The sequence below is a fragment of the Dermacentor variabilis genome, chromosome 10 (assembly GCF_050947875.1).
Source record: "Dermacentor variabilis isolate Ectoservices chromosome 10, ASM5094787v1, whole genome shotgun sequence".
NCBI lineage: Eukaryota > Metazoa > Arthropoda > Arachnida > Ixodida > Ixodidae > Dermacentor > Dermacentor variabilis.
The window spans coordinates 27,396,984-27,412,055 of NC_134577.1; positions in this window are offsets into that span (position 1 = coordinate 27,396,984).

The window sequence follows — 15,072 nt, forward strand, 5'->3', positions numbered from 1 at the left end:
TTTTTCTAGGTTATAGTGATAGGCAACTAGTAGGCCACCTTGCTAAACTTTCCAATAGGGTTTTTCGCTATGTTGATGATTTTGTTATATTTTTTACTAGTGACCTTCACGCCGAGGGTGTTGATGAAATTTTAACATTATTCAGGCAGCACGGCATGGGCCTTGATATTACTTTATCAGTCCCTAAGGACCATGAACTGCAGTTTCTAGATCTGAGATTAACCTTTGGTAAAAATCATGTGTGCTGTAAATATAATCCCAGGTCGCTCAAGCCCATTTTGAACTATAGATCCCGTCATTCTAAGGTAGTGAAGTGGGCTCTAGCAAAGACTATCCTAAATGCTACGTTAAAGAAGTCGTGTTTTTATATGTCGAAGGCTGCTTTTTCTGATCAGATAGATCGTTTACTGGATGCTGGTTATCCCGAAGGGATTATTTCATCTGTGAGTGAACGTATGGTTCGCGGCATCAAGAGCATAAATGACCAAGGTATAAAAACGAAATCAAAAGAAAAAAGAAAAAAAAAACCGCAGTAGTACTGTATGTAGACAAGCTGGCGCATGTGCTTAAGAACGTTGGTTCAAGGTACAGCATTGATGTCTGCTTTTCTGCGAAACATAAGATAGGTCGCACATGCCCATTAGTTGGTAATATGTTTAAGGACAAGCAAGTGAAGTGAAAATGCACTGTCAAACATTTGAACAGGTACATCACTTGTACCAAGCAGGTTGTGTATGCCATTCCGTTATCTTGCGGTAGATAATACGTGGGACAAACGAAGCGATGTGTAAATGTCCACTTAGGATGCATGAACAACCTCTTCAAGGGGTTACGCCACTTCATCTCCCGGTGCATTGAAAGTTGTACGGTTGTCGCCCCGAATTCAAAAAAAAAGCTGGTGTCATTTTTAAACATGCCAGCCAACTGACAAGGGAAATCTTCGAGGCTTACAATATAAACATTAGGGACAAGGCATGTATCAGCGAACCGTCTATCACTCTTCATGACAAGGAACTGCGTTAGCTATCTCAATTTTGATTATGCATCAATTTGTCACAGTTGCTTCGATGCAACTGTGTCTCGTGCATGTCATGGTTATCAACTGGCACCTACGTATGTGTTAGACATATCTTCAATAAAATATCAGTTGAGGGTCAGCGCCGTGTCGTCGTTTCATACCTTCTTTTCTCCTTGTCTTGTGTTGCGCTGTAACGAACGTTACTATGAACTATGTAGTACTCTGCTACCCTGTTTTGCCGCTGCTTAGCGCTTGGTGGCCCGATAGTTTTTATGCTTCGTGTTTTCTTTTTGTTGGGGCGCTTGCCCTCACTTTTCTTTTCGAGGTTTCATGTCTTTGTTTCTTTTTCTTTCCTTCGTTACTAATACCCATTGCAAGCACTTGCGAACAATGTAGGAGGCTACGATAAACGCTCCGATGAGAGAGCTTAAGATGGCGGCCGTGAGTCGCGCAGTGAGTCGCCACTGAGTCGCGCGATCATCGCAGCTTAAAGAAACATGTTTTCGTAAATTAGAAAAGTAAAGAAGATTAGTTTAACACTGCCAGGGAATTTTCATTGCAACAACAAATCAATATAAGAATGACAAGCGAAAATGATGCAAACGTTACACACTATTACATTGTCACACACCTAACAGCACGTACATGTAAGTGTAGGTGAGAACAAAACAACAACTAAAGTCTTGGCTCGCATTTAGACAATTCAGAGACAGATCGCACAAGTGAAAGGATTCGAGACCGTCTTAAGTGTATCAATGCCGGCGTCATGAAATGAATTGAGCTGCCTGGGTATTTTTTTTTATCATTTGCAAGCCGTAAGTGGTTAATCGACGTGGCATGGCTCATTATTCCTGACCGACATTAAAGTTAACTATTCTTTTTCTGACTTATGGTTATACCGACAGATATCCACTGAGACTAAAAGTGTTGGAATTTAAAGAAACCGTTTGATGGCAATACTAGAAAAGAAGCCATTTGTATTGTGCATTGCGGGAATCTTCGATTGGGAACAAACAGAAGACTGAGCGTGAGCTTTTCCTCGTAGACACGAGTAAATAGATGAAACGATCTTCTTAGTTCTAAGATGCGTGAATGGCTCGTGTAGCATTAAGAATTGGTAGGGCAAAAATAAAAATAAAGCGATCTTGCTGTAGCGCAAGCACAGAATTTAAATTAGGAAATATAAGCAAAAGAAAATTTAAGTTATTTTTCACTGACGATGATTATTTGGGGGCAAGTTGACAGAGGCACAATTTATTAAGCACATTGTGAAAATTTACCTCTCAAACAGGGTACGCATCAGAAGCACAGAGGATTAAGAGCTTCCTTAAAATCGATGATATCAAGCATCAGTGAAACTTCATGAGTTCTAAATGCGCATGCACAGCCGAATGTTCGTTAGAGGGAAATAAACGAGGCGAAGCAAGATGCTCTGATAAGCAAGATCACTATTTTAATTGAATGAATTATGGGGTCTTACGTGCCAAAACGACTTTCTGATTATGAGGCACGCCGTAGTGGGGGACTGCGGAAATTTCGACTACCTGGGGTTTTTTAACGTGCACCTAAATCTAAGCACACGGGTGTTTTCGCATTTCGCCCCCATCGAAATGCGGCCGCCGTGGCCGGGATTCAATCCCGCGACCTCGTGCTCAGCAGCCCAACACCATAGCCACTGAGCAACCACGGCAGGTGCAATTTTAAATGAGAGGTGTTCGTCTGATACATGCATATTCGTTATTACCTTGCATATACATGAAAGCCGGGGCGAGAAACCAGATTATTTTTTTTTATTTTACTCAGTGCCTTCTTTCGATATGTACCCGCGTAGTTATCTCTTTCGCATTCCGGTCATACTTCTAATCGAATGCGGCTTCCCTTTCGGTTTTTCACCGTATCCAATTTAGCACACGCTCTTTGCTAACACGGAAAAGGTTTACTGCCACTTGGAAATATTTAGCTTTAAGTAAGCATTTCTTTCTTCTTGTCTTTCCCGTGGTGCGTGGATTAGCGCTACACTTCCTCAATCTTTACTCCAAGCGGCCCACCAATAAATTCAATAAAGCACAGCAGTGTGCGTGGCGAACAGGTTGCATGAAAGCTTGGTTAAAGCATCACGCCTTTGGGCACAGGTGTCAGCACTGTTTCGTGAATTATGCGGCGAAAAGTCTTTAAAGCATGCCCTAATTTCCCCTTAGAACGTCCTTATGAACTAAAGCTTACCTACACCAGGCCTGTGTCTGACAGCGCACCGAGCATAGGTCAGTGCCCCAAACAAGTTGTACTAGGATGCTTTTTATGAGAACGGTCTTACGTGTCAATATTTATGAAAAACTAAAATGTACTAGGCTGTCGCAGCGTGTTAGAAAAAAGGAATGCATGCGTTTGCAGGCATGTATGGGCACGGCTGACCCGGCACTGCAAACGATGCTGACCAGGCACCTGCTTTTCGTTGTGCAGGGTTGTTTCTATGTGAATTTAGCAGAATTAGCAGTGACCGTCGTTGCATTATGGTCCTACCGTGCCCCAAACGGTGCATTAGCCTTGCTTAAGAGTGTTTACAGGCGTGCAAATTACTTCTCTCTGGTGATATAGAAACAAATCCTGGACCGACACAAAATGAACTGCATGACGAACTGCTTGAAGGAGAAAAAGTTATCCTCACAGATCTAACTGAAATGAAAGTGCAGTTAGGCAACATAAACAGTGTACTTGCCAGCTTACAACGCACTCTGGAGCACGTGCAGACTAAACTCCCTGATTCTTCTGCAACCCTAGTTCAGACCGGTGAAGTAGAAACCACGCTGAAATTTTTAGAGAAAGTGATTTTTCAGACAAAAAAAAAAGATTGACTAGTTTGGAGGACTATAGCAGGCGTTACATTGTGATTATTTATGGGATAAAGGATTTAGCCGACGAAACCGAATCTATGATGAAGGAAAAGATTGTCAAGGAAGTATTCCAAGGCAAGCTGGGTGTGAAATGTGAGTCCATTGGTCGAATACATAGGTTAGGAAAAAACAAAGGAAACCGACCGGTCATGATTTACCTTCAGGATTACAGTGAAAAGGAGGCAATTTTTGCAAACTGCAAGAAACTCAAAGGGTCTGACATCTACATTCAGAACGATTATTTCCCTTCCACACTGAAAAAAATAAAACTCCTCTGGGACAGCTGTAAAGAAGATCGGCTGCTTAAAGAAAGCGCTTCATTGATCCATGGTAAGCTTAAGATTGGCAGGGATACTTCTTATTGGGATGAATGCCTAAACAGAGGCGTACAAATTCCCCAAAGCTCCCTTCGGACTCCCTCCAACGAACGAACTAAACCATTCCTCAAACTCGCAGGATTGACGTGCTCCCCAAGGGCCACATAAGCAGCTCAGACTGATTAATGTCAATGCCCGCAGTAAAAAAAAAACAAAAAAAACTGATGCGTTGAAATTTTATTACTGAAAAATGATCCTCATATTACTGTTTTAACTGAGACTTGACTACATGATGAAATAAGTGACGATATATTTCCACCTTCCTATACAGTGTTCCGAAGAGACAGGCGCACCAGTGGGGCGTGGTGTTGCCGTCCTGATCAAAAATGTAATTTCTGCCCATGTCTTAGACATGTCCCTGAGATTGAATGTTTGCGCGTCAAGGTAAGCTCTTGGGGTCACAGCTTTATTGTTTACGCCATATACAGGCCACCGGATACTACTCCGGAATACTTAAAAAAATTAGAGGATGAAGTGAACAGGCACAGAAAGATTATGATTATATTGGCAGGTGACTTTAGGTTACCGAACATCGACTGGGAGCGCCTTAATACTGGAAACGCGTGCAGCAAGCACACCAACATTATCTTCAGTATTATGCTGCGTTATAACCTGAAGCAGGTTGTACGCGAGCCAACACGCGTACAGGGCAGTTGCAGTTCAATTCTTGACTTGGTATTTCTTAGCCAGGAATTTTCGGAATGTTTTGTTTGTATTGAAGGACTTTCCGACCACCACCTAGTGAGCATCACCTTACCAGTTGTACAGATGGCGCAAAACTATTCATCAGTGCCTAGCTACAAAGATTATTCTCATGCCGATGATGCTTCCATCATAGAGCCCATGGAAAAGTGTATTGTTGATTTTATCAGCACTGATGCCTCTGTGGAATTGCTTCAAAATTATGTGCCACTACTGCATGAACAAGTTCATCCCTAGTAAAAATGAGAAAGTTCACAAACACCACCTTGGATGACAAGCGATGTTATCCATATTAAGCGCAAGGCAAAAATGTTAAAAAGAAACCGTGGTAATCCTGTTAAAATAAAAGAGGTGCAGAACTCCCTCGAACAGAAGGTGACTGCTGCAAAGAGTTACTATTATAACAACTCTCTGCCTAACTTTATTAAAAATGATCTTACAAAATTCTGGAACCATATGAAGGAAAGAAAGAAACCGATTTCACAGATAATATTTGAGGGCTCATCAATAACTAATGACGAAGACATAACACAACATTTTAATGAGTACTTTGAAAGTGTCTTTGCAGTACCAGATAAGTGCATTACTAGGCTTCCAGTGAAACAGGTATTTAATGTGTATTCTATTTCTTATGCTTGCATTGTCACATGTTGGGAAACCTGAAAAGCAAAGCTTCTTGTGGCCAAGACAAAATCCCAGACATCTTTCTAAAACGTTCTCCTGAACTTATTGCCAGCTTTCTTGTACGAATCTTTTCTGCTTCTGTGCTGTCGGCACAACTGCCCATTGAATGGAGAGTGACCCGAGTTGTTCCAATATTTATAAAAGGAGATCGATTAAGATTACAAAATTATCACCCCATTTCTATGACACCACAATGCTGCAAGCTCTTGGAGCACATCGTGGCAAACTATATAAAAGAATTCTTGGCTGAAAACAATGTGCTCACGGAGTTTCAGCATGGCTTCAGAAAAGGTTATTCGACTGTAACGCAATTGGTATCAGTGATTCATCCGTTTGCTTTATCTCTAGACAATAATGGCCAAATAGGTGTAAATTTTTAGATTTCAGAAAAGCCTTCGATAACGTTACGCACGACAAATAAATCTTCAAGCTTAGAATCATTGGCATACCTGACATTTTCATAAACTGGATTATGGCTTACTTGAGCAAACGCACTGAGTGCGTTACAATTTGTGAACGTAGCTCCGCCACTCACCCAGTCACATCAGGGGTGCCCCAAGGTAGTGTCTTGGGGCCTGTACTGTTTTTAATGTATACAAATGACATTGTTAAAACCATACCTCCTGGTGTGCAAATTAGACTGTTTGCCAATTATTGTATCTTGTACAGTGATATAGCTTGTCAGAATGATCAGACTATCCTCGAAAAGAATTTAAATAACATATTGAAGTGGTGTAATGAATGGGGTATGTTTATTAACGCTGAGAAATCCGCATTTCTTCGTATTACTCGTAAAAACAACCCACTAACTTTTTCTTATACGCTAGGTTCATCAGCTCTGCGTGGAACTAACAATTACAAATACTTTGGTGATACTTTGACTTCCACATTGTCATGGAACATGCACATTAATGATATTTGTTCTTTTGCTTTTCGCAAACTCTGTTTCCTAAGACACAAACTGAAAAATGCCCCTCCTAACGTGAAATTACTGTGTTATTTTACATTTATTAGACCAAAGTTACAGTAGGCATGTATATGATGGGATCCGTACATTAAATCAAATGTCGTGCGTCTTGAAAAAAAATGCAAAGAAAGGCACTTAGGTTTATATTTCATGAATTCGCAAGACTGGACTCTCCCTCTAAAATTATGACAGGAAATTTAATACCCACTCTTGAGTAACGCCGACAGCTACTAAGGCTTGAATTCCTTTCCCTTCTTCTCAACAAAAGGCTTGAAATTAAACCATCGACTTACATAACGCCTGAAAAAACACGGAACACAAGACAGCATCATCCAGACTCACTAACATCCTATTATGCTCGAACTGACACGTTTAAATTTTCTTTTTTTCCCAGAACAATATCAGACTGGTACGACAGTTTACAGACACAGTTTGACTAAAAATTGTATAAATTTGTATTTGCTTGTTCCTTATTTGTTCTCTTTTGTTTGCATGCATTCTATTGCCCTTCTGGTTGGACCGAAAGGCTTGCAGTATGTACTAAACAAATAAATAAATAAATAAATAAAAAGGCACTCGCCTGACATTCTCTTAGAGAGTACCTAAAAATTTCTTGACATGACATGCACGTTGTTCTTGGTTACTCGAAAAAAAATCAATATTTGTTTTCTTCTTTTCTTATTCTACTCCTACACATCGTAAACAAACTGTTTTCGCCCGTGAACATCACATTAAATGAGACACACTAATTCGCTATGTTCGGGATATCTTACCTCAGTAAGTCTAACAAGGTCTTCGAGAGCGTACACGACCTGTAAGACATAACTCAGTATTTTTTGAAACTTCTGTACAAGGCCACATATTTTGCATATTGCAATAAATATTCGACACTTATAGATCGGACTTGCAAACATAGCTGTATGGCGAAGCATGTTCCTGCTTCTTTTGCTGACGTCCAAGGCACTTGCCAAAACTTGGAAAGCCCTTCTAGAAATCCTGTACGTCGTGCAAAAAGAATGGGCACGTTGACGGCATTATCTTGGAAAAGTTTCAGACACGAAGCTTTAGTCATTGGACGAATCTACGTCAACACGAACTTCGACGTCAGTGGCACAAGTGACGTTAGTGAAGTTTAAAGTTTAGGCTCATATTTTTAAAGCTTTGACCTTCAGGATCAACCATTCGCAGCGTGCATATTTTATGCGTGCGGGTGAGCCGAAGAGTGGCTCTTCCTATAATATACCCTCTGTACATGTCTCAACATTCCGTGTATTAACCCTGTAAAGCCAAAACCTAGTTCCACATCAAGAACCATTCAAACAACTTGTTGATCTGTATTCCGTCGATGGATAGTACATTGATAAATAAAAAAAATTGCTTATTGAATCGAAATATAATTACTCTAGTAAATATTTATTAGTAACAAGTTTCTTTATGCGAAACTTCAGCTGAAGCTTCGCTCCAGCATATAAAAACGCAACTATGGTCATGGCGTCAATTTTGTCGTGCCCGAATAAGCATATTGGGGCAACTAACTAGGCGTTGGATACGCGACAGTTTGGCATTGCAGGGTTAAAATGTCCATGGTTTTAACATGTGCTGTCCAGCGTCAGCTTTCTGAAAAGCATTTTTGGTTCATCCGTGAAGCAGAGAGTAATGTTTTGTTCATTAAACAATATCTTTTACTGCTCTATTGCTATTCTATTTTGCTAGCGGCGTTTGGTTGCGTCTTTCAATTCTTCTGCGTTCATACATCTGAAATTTTCTTATTTATTCGGGCCAGGTCTGACAGTTTCTACCGTTTCATCAACGCAGCGCAAATGCCATCGTGATTTTAACGTGTGCTCTACATGCCATAGCCATAGGTAGGTGCGATTGTATAAAACGCAGTTGTGGGGGACATCATATTCCATGTTTCTAGTTTTGACGCTCGTCCAGTGCTTATGCAGAACCCAACAACCGGCGGGTTGTAAGAGGGCGCATCGAACGGCCGGAGTAAAAATCATGCCACCGTCGAAACATGAACGTCGCCACCGTTGTCTTGCTGCTGTCGTCACGCACACACGCACTGCTCGCGTCTGACGCGTACCTACTCAGCTTACAGAAACACCTTAGTCAATTTGCGTAGGCGTTGCGGAATCCCAAATCGTGCTGGTTAGCCAGATACCGGGCAAAATGCTTCGCCCAACATTGATTCCCGCAGTTCGTAGAATCTGGTTCTTCTTCTTTCTATTTATTACAGAGGCTCGAAAGAAATCGAGGCAGTAAACATTTGCCCACCTGCGTAACGCAAACTTCTTGGACAGAGCTATCCTCGTTTCAAGCATATTACCGCTTTCGCTGCAATAAAGTAATTTGGACTTCCGCTAAACTTCGCTATAGCGAGGTACGTCATCGCTTGTTCCACAGACTTCTGATAAACTTTTGTGCGCAGCCAAACAAGCTTTCCATACAGCACATAACATAACACTCATAGAAAGATTTAAAAAATGACACTATACTTGTGCGACTTTTCAGAATCACAAGCCACTTTCCGGCAAAGTTTGTGTCTTTCCATCAGTTGCACTAAGCATATAAGTTGCCTGTAATTGAACCGCATAATTGGACAGAATACTCATATAAAAATAGGCCGATTAAAAGATTGCCTGCCTATAAGGCTCACGAGCAGTTGTTATGGAATATTTAATAGCAGTGATTCACTCATACAAATTTTACTTCGTGAGGACATTAGCCATAGTGTGCCCTGCCTCGCCATTTTATCCCCTCCTCTCCGCCACATTCGGAAGCATAGCTGATAGCAACAGTATGAAACTCTAAAATACTCGATTAATTTTTGGTAAAGCTAATCCACATGCAATAACACCGCACATAGAGTGGAAATATCATTCCATTCACTTTCGGTAAATTTAATCTCGCTTGTAAATGTATGTATGCCAGGCCCACTTCGCCCCACTGGAAAGGCACACTCATAACGTGCCGGACAGCTTGCATGCGTAATTTATTGCAAGGGCGGCAAGTAACACACCCACCTAGAACTTTGCCTACACATCACACATTCGCTTACTCTTAGTTTTCGAAAGCACAAAGAAGGTGCCTCGTTTAGATCAACGAGGACTCCCCGTTTCACTAGAAAAAAATCATAAAAAATGAAGAAAGAAAGAGTGCTCAATAATAAAGATCTATTACGTTCATAATAAGGCCACAAACCTACAAATTTCACGACACAATGCGCTTATTATTTTCACAATTTATTTCAAATATCAAAGTTCGGTAATGCAGAGTTCTCTCTCTAAATTTTAAAGCGAACTTGATAATGGTTGTGGGACACTTATGAATACTTCATCAGCACATTAATGAAAAAACTGTACTTGATTTACGCGCATATAATTACGCACAAACAACTGTAACGACCAATATTGCAAAGTTTTATCTTGGCGCCATTTGTAATTATACCCGAGCAATGGGTTACATACTGCGCTATTGGTAAAACTTATTGTTTGTAGTCTAGAGAGCTGGAATACACAATTTATTGCAGAGGCTGTAATTAACCGGAAGACGTTAACTTTTGCTTATACGTAAACCATAACGCGCCCCTTAATGCCGGTCATTGTAAACATTGCGTATCATAGTGTTTTCTCATGATAATGGAAAATAGAGCATCAAATGCCGATGTAATGCTTTCAAGCAACTGGAAAGATTTTAACACGAGTGCTTTATGCCTGGACTGACCGAAAAACTGTACAAGTGAGTGCGTCACGTGATAATCACGCAAATCTGTGTGATGGCATAACTTCGCGTACCTATTGGTAAGGCTTGCAGACACTGAAATGTTACAAGTGCCGGTTTACTGAAGCACCTGCACTTGTCAAGATGTGTATTCGTTCCATTAAGGATATTAATTTATTCTTTCTTCAAACCTTCGCTACAAATTACCGGTACAATGACCTACCTTTTCGCCAAATATGAAGTTGTTGCCTTTGTTGGTGCTCCAGGAAAAGCCGAGAAATTCTTCAAACGTGTCATATACCGCCTCCAAACGGGCTTAAATCTACCATTTAGCAATTTTCTTTTTGACCGAGTATGACAGAAACCTTTTAATATGAGTCTGCATATTACCAGTAACATTCCATACATTTCGTTAGAGTATTAGGCTCAAAGTGATTCAGTTCTTCTTTTCAAAAAATCGTGAAATGCGGCAGATAATGTTTCTGAGCACTTGTAGTCTCATTACCGTTCGGTGTAAAAAATACTGGAAAAAATTGACTACACTTTTGCGTACGCCAAAGAGGGCGATGGTGAAAGCCTCCGCGGTGAAGAGAAAGTTATTAAAATATTTGATGCCCTTTCGAATGCCTTGTTACTTCTTATTACTTGTTTTCTCCCACCAAAGGACGTGGCTCAGAGTGCCTGAACTAACGATTATCTTTGCCCTAATTAACACCAAAAATCGTGGGTTCGACTACCACCAAAAGTCGAGCGTCCGAGTGCCCAAAAAAATCTATGCTAATTGTGTGCGCTTTAATTAACTTCACCTTAACACCTAAGGTTGTGAGTTAGAGCGCTTGAGTTAACTCTGTCTTATTAACCTTGCCTTTTTTTCATGACGCGCGTCATCGGAGCCAGCTGTGGAAGAAGACGACGACGTACGCGCGAGCAGTGGCACGAACGTGTGTGCGGGCGAGGCGACCTCACACGACTTTCGATAACGCACTACGCGTGGGAGGAGCTGCTCAGAACGCCGGATGAAAAACTACAAAAAGCCCTCGTTGCGTGGGCCTAAAGGGCCGCTCCTCGTGAGGGGCCATTTTAGGACTCGGGCCCGCCAGATCATAACTGAGCAGAGTCTCCATAAAGTTGTTACCACCACCACCACTATGCGTTTTCAGGCCATCGGGGGGTATGGGTCAGGCTTGTCTTTAAAACGCGAATTTTTTTCGTTTCAGACAGCCCTTCAGTGATTCATTATCCTGTAGCCGTCACGCCTCGCGCAGCGCATCCCGTGACCGTGACTCATTTGACAGGAACAGCTACGGCGCTAAGCGACCGCGCTTCCATGACAGAGTCATCTGGGCCGACGCAGTAAGAAGCGAAGTTAAAAGCAGCAGCGCTAGCTCCAACAGCGCCTATAGTGGCCGAACCACTCCGAGCACTGGTAGGCGTGGATTACCAGCCTCTACTACAAGAAACTCGAAAAACTCCACGCAACCAACGCGGTGCTGGGAGAAACCACATGCCGGCTTGCCCAAGAACAAGCCGACGTCAGGAAAGAACTCCAAGCACAGCGAGACAAGCCAAACACTGGCCGAGCTCAGTCAGCATAGACACCTACACATGCCGTTATGCCCTAGCAGAACACCGATTCGCCATAACATCAAGGCACACAATCAATGGACAAACCCCAAGACGAGCCCCAGGAGGAGAAGACAGCTGACCCAACCCCCAAGAAACGAGCTCGCACCTCATCACATCACAAGGAGTTGACCCAATTCGAAACTCAGCTCGGAGCCAAAATTAAAGTGCTCGCCAACGCCTACGCCAGCACGGGTGCCGTCACCGACTAACGACTGGCGCGGCTGGAGGAACTGATCACCACGTCCTTCCGCACTATACAAGACTGTTTCGACTTCATTGAACAGACCCTCAAGTCCCTAGTATGCAGCCTGATCGTTGCAGCGCAATTCGCTAACCGCCCATATCTCCAAGAACAGACGCAAGAGCCAAATTCGCCACAACCAGGTACCAGCCCCAATCAACAAGAGGATCGCTACCGCGCCTTGCAGTCTGACAGTGGAGCTGTCACAATTAAAACAAGAGTGCAGTGCTACCACAACACATCACCACTGTAAACAAGAAACCGGACATCATCCTGCTGCAATAAACGGCGACGGCGACCCCCACCTTCGCTGGGTATAGCGCTCAGGTTAGCCCGGCTGAGGGAAGTGGTATTTGCACGTTCAGCCGCAAAGGGCTCACGTTTATCGAGCACCAACTCAAACACGGCCGCAGCTGGAAGGAATACACCTTCAGAGAAATCATCCTAAGCAAACAACGGAAAGGCAGCCTGGTATTCGCCAACACCTACAATAACCCGAAACACCAAACACAGAAATTCAAGATCCTACTACACACAGCCAGCATCAAAGCCAAAGAAAACACGTTGCTGATCGGAGGACACTTCAACGCCGCCCATCGAGCATGGGTTTACGGGAAGGACACGACCAAGAGACGGGACCTATTACAGGATACAGTGGACCACAACCGTGCTCTAATCATGTACCCTGCTCCTCCCACTCGCATCGGCAACTCCGCAGCGTGTGAGACGCCACACCAGACGTTACATTAATCAAAACCGACCACACGGGCAAAGTAACAGGGCACAACGCCGGTGTCGACCTGGGCACTGACTACTACATCCTCGAAATTCCGATACCCATCTAATTCCGGGACAATAGCATTATACACCAAAGGACGGACTAGAACTGTTTCCGCAAGGGACGCCGCACCATTGCACAAGACATCACAGATATCGAAACCTAGACAGCAAAGCTCCACAATGCAAGGCACTCGGCCACCAAGACCATTGAAAAGTCGAGGACGTCGTCGCCATGGCCAGCTGCCTGGCCCATCTGATCGAGGCCAAGCGTTCGAAACAGGCGCGCGGGAAGAGGCAACGGCTGAATCCCAAATTGAGAAAGAAGGTGGCCGACTTAAACAAGTCCATTGAACACCACTGCAAGGTCCTGTGCCGTTAGCAATGGAATGAAATCTGCAACAGAGAGGACAGAGAACTACATCGCGGTCGCAACTGGAATCTATTTCGGCACCTTCTAAGCCAAATCAAGACCAATTCACACCCGCGGGACCACCTGTCCCGCCTCATGCCCACCACCACACAACAACAATAAAAGACCGTGTCATCAAGAGCCTGGACGCCAAATATCAGCTGGACACACCAGTGGAAATCCACCCGCTGTAAGGGCGCCTGCCCAACGCGTGGGTCATCGGAGACATTACCATGTCAGAGGTATGGGTGTCACTGCACGAAGTAAACAACCGGTCAGCAGCCGGCCCCGATCTCGTTACCAACAAGATGCTACGGAACCTCGACGATGCTTCGATCGAGGGCTTAACCCGTCGCTTCAACGAATGATGTCATTCTTGCAAGCTCCCCCGACAGTAGAAAGCGGCAAACATGATCCTGATCCCGAAACTAGGCAAACCACCGGACATCGGTAACCTGCGTCCCATCTCACTCAGATTCGGCGTGGGTAAGGTGCTGGAGCACGTGGGAGCCAACCTTTGGCAGGCATACCTAGAGAAGAAAGGCCTCTATCCGGACACCATGATCGCCTTCCGGCACAGACCCTGCACACAAGATGCCATGCTACAACTTAATCTAGAAATCATCGACAAGAAGACACAAGTCAACAAAGTAATTCTGGGGCTCTATTTACAACGGGCATTCGACAAAGTCAAACACTTAGCAGTATTAGTACAAGTATCGACTCAACAGGGTCATCATCATCATCTGCCTGGCTACACCCACTGCAGGGCAAAGGCCTCTCCCATACTTCTCCAACTACCCCGGTCATGTACTAACTGTGGCCATGATGTCCCTGCAAATTTATTAATCTCATCCGCCCACCTAACTATCTACCGCCCCCTGCTACGCTTTCCTTCCCTTGGAATTTAGTCCGTAACCCTTAATGACCAACGTTTATCCTCCCTCCTCATTACATGTCCTGCCGATGCCCATTTCTCTTTGTTTATTTCAACTAAGGTGTCATTCACTCCCGTTTGGTCCCTCACCCAATCTGCTCTTTTCTTATCCCTTAACGTTACACCTATCATTCTCCTTTACATAGCTCGTTGCGTCGTCCTCAATTTAAGTATAACCCTTTTCGTAAGCCTCCAGGTTTCTGCTCCGCACGCGAGTACTGGTAAGACACAACTCTTATACACTTTTCTCATGAGGAATAATGGCAACGTGCTGTTCATGATCTGAGAATGCCTGCCAAACGCACCCCAGCCCATTCTTATGTTCTGATTATTTCAGTTTCATGATCCATATCCGCAGTCACTAACTGTCCTAAGTAGATGTATTCACTTACCACTTCCAGAGCCTTGCTACCTATCGTAAACTGCTTTTCTCTTCCGAGACTGTTTTTTTCAGCCGACTCCATACTTTTCCTTCTTGTTTGTAGGAGTTAATACCGGAGATGTATTTTTCCCAGCTTTCCCTTTTAGCCGTGCGCCGTGTTCGTCTTCCCTGGGACTTTATGTGTTTGAAGTTAACAAGGTTCTCAGTTGTTGGAGAGCGGCGCAGCATGTCCCAGGCCTTATTCTGTTTTTTCCGTGCATTCCTGCAATCCTCGTTCCACCAGGGCACTCGCCTTTTCTTCGGGGTCCCGTTTGTTTGTGGGATGCACTCCA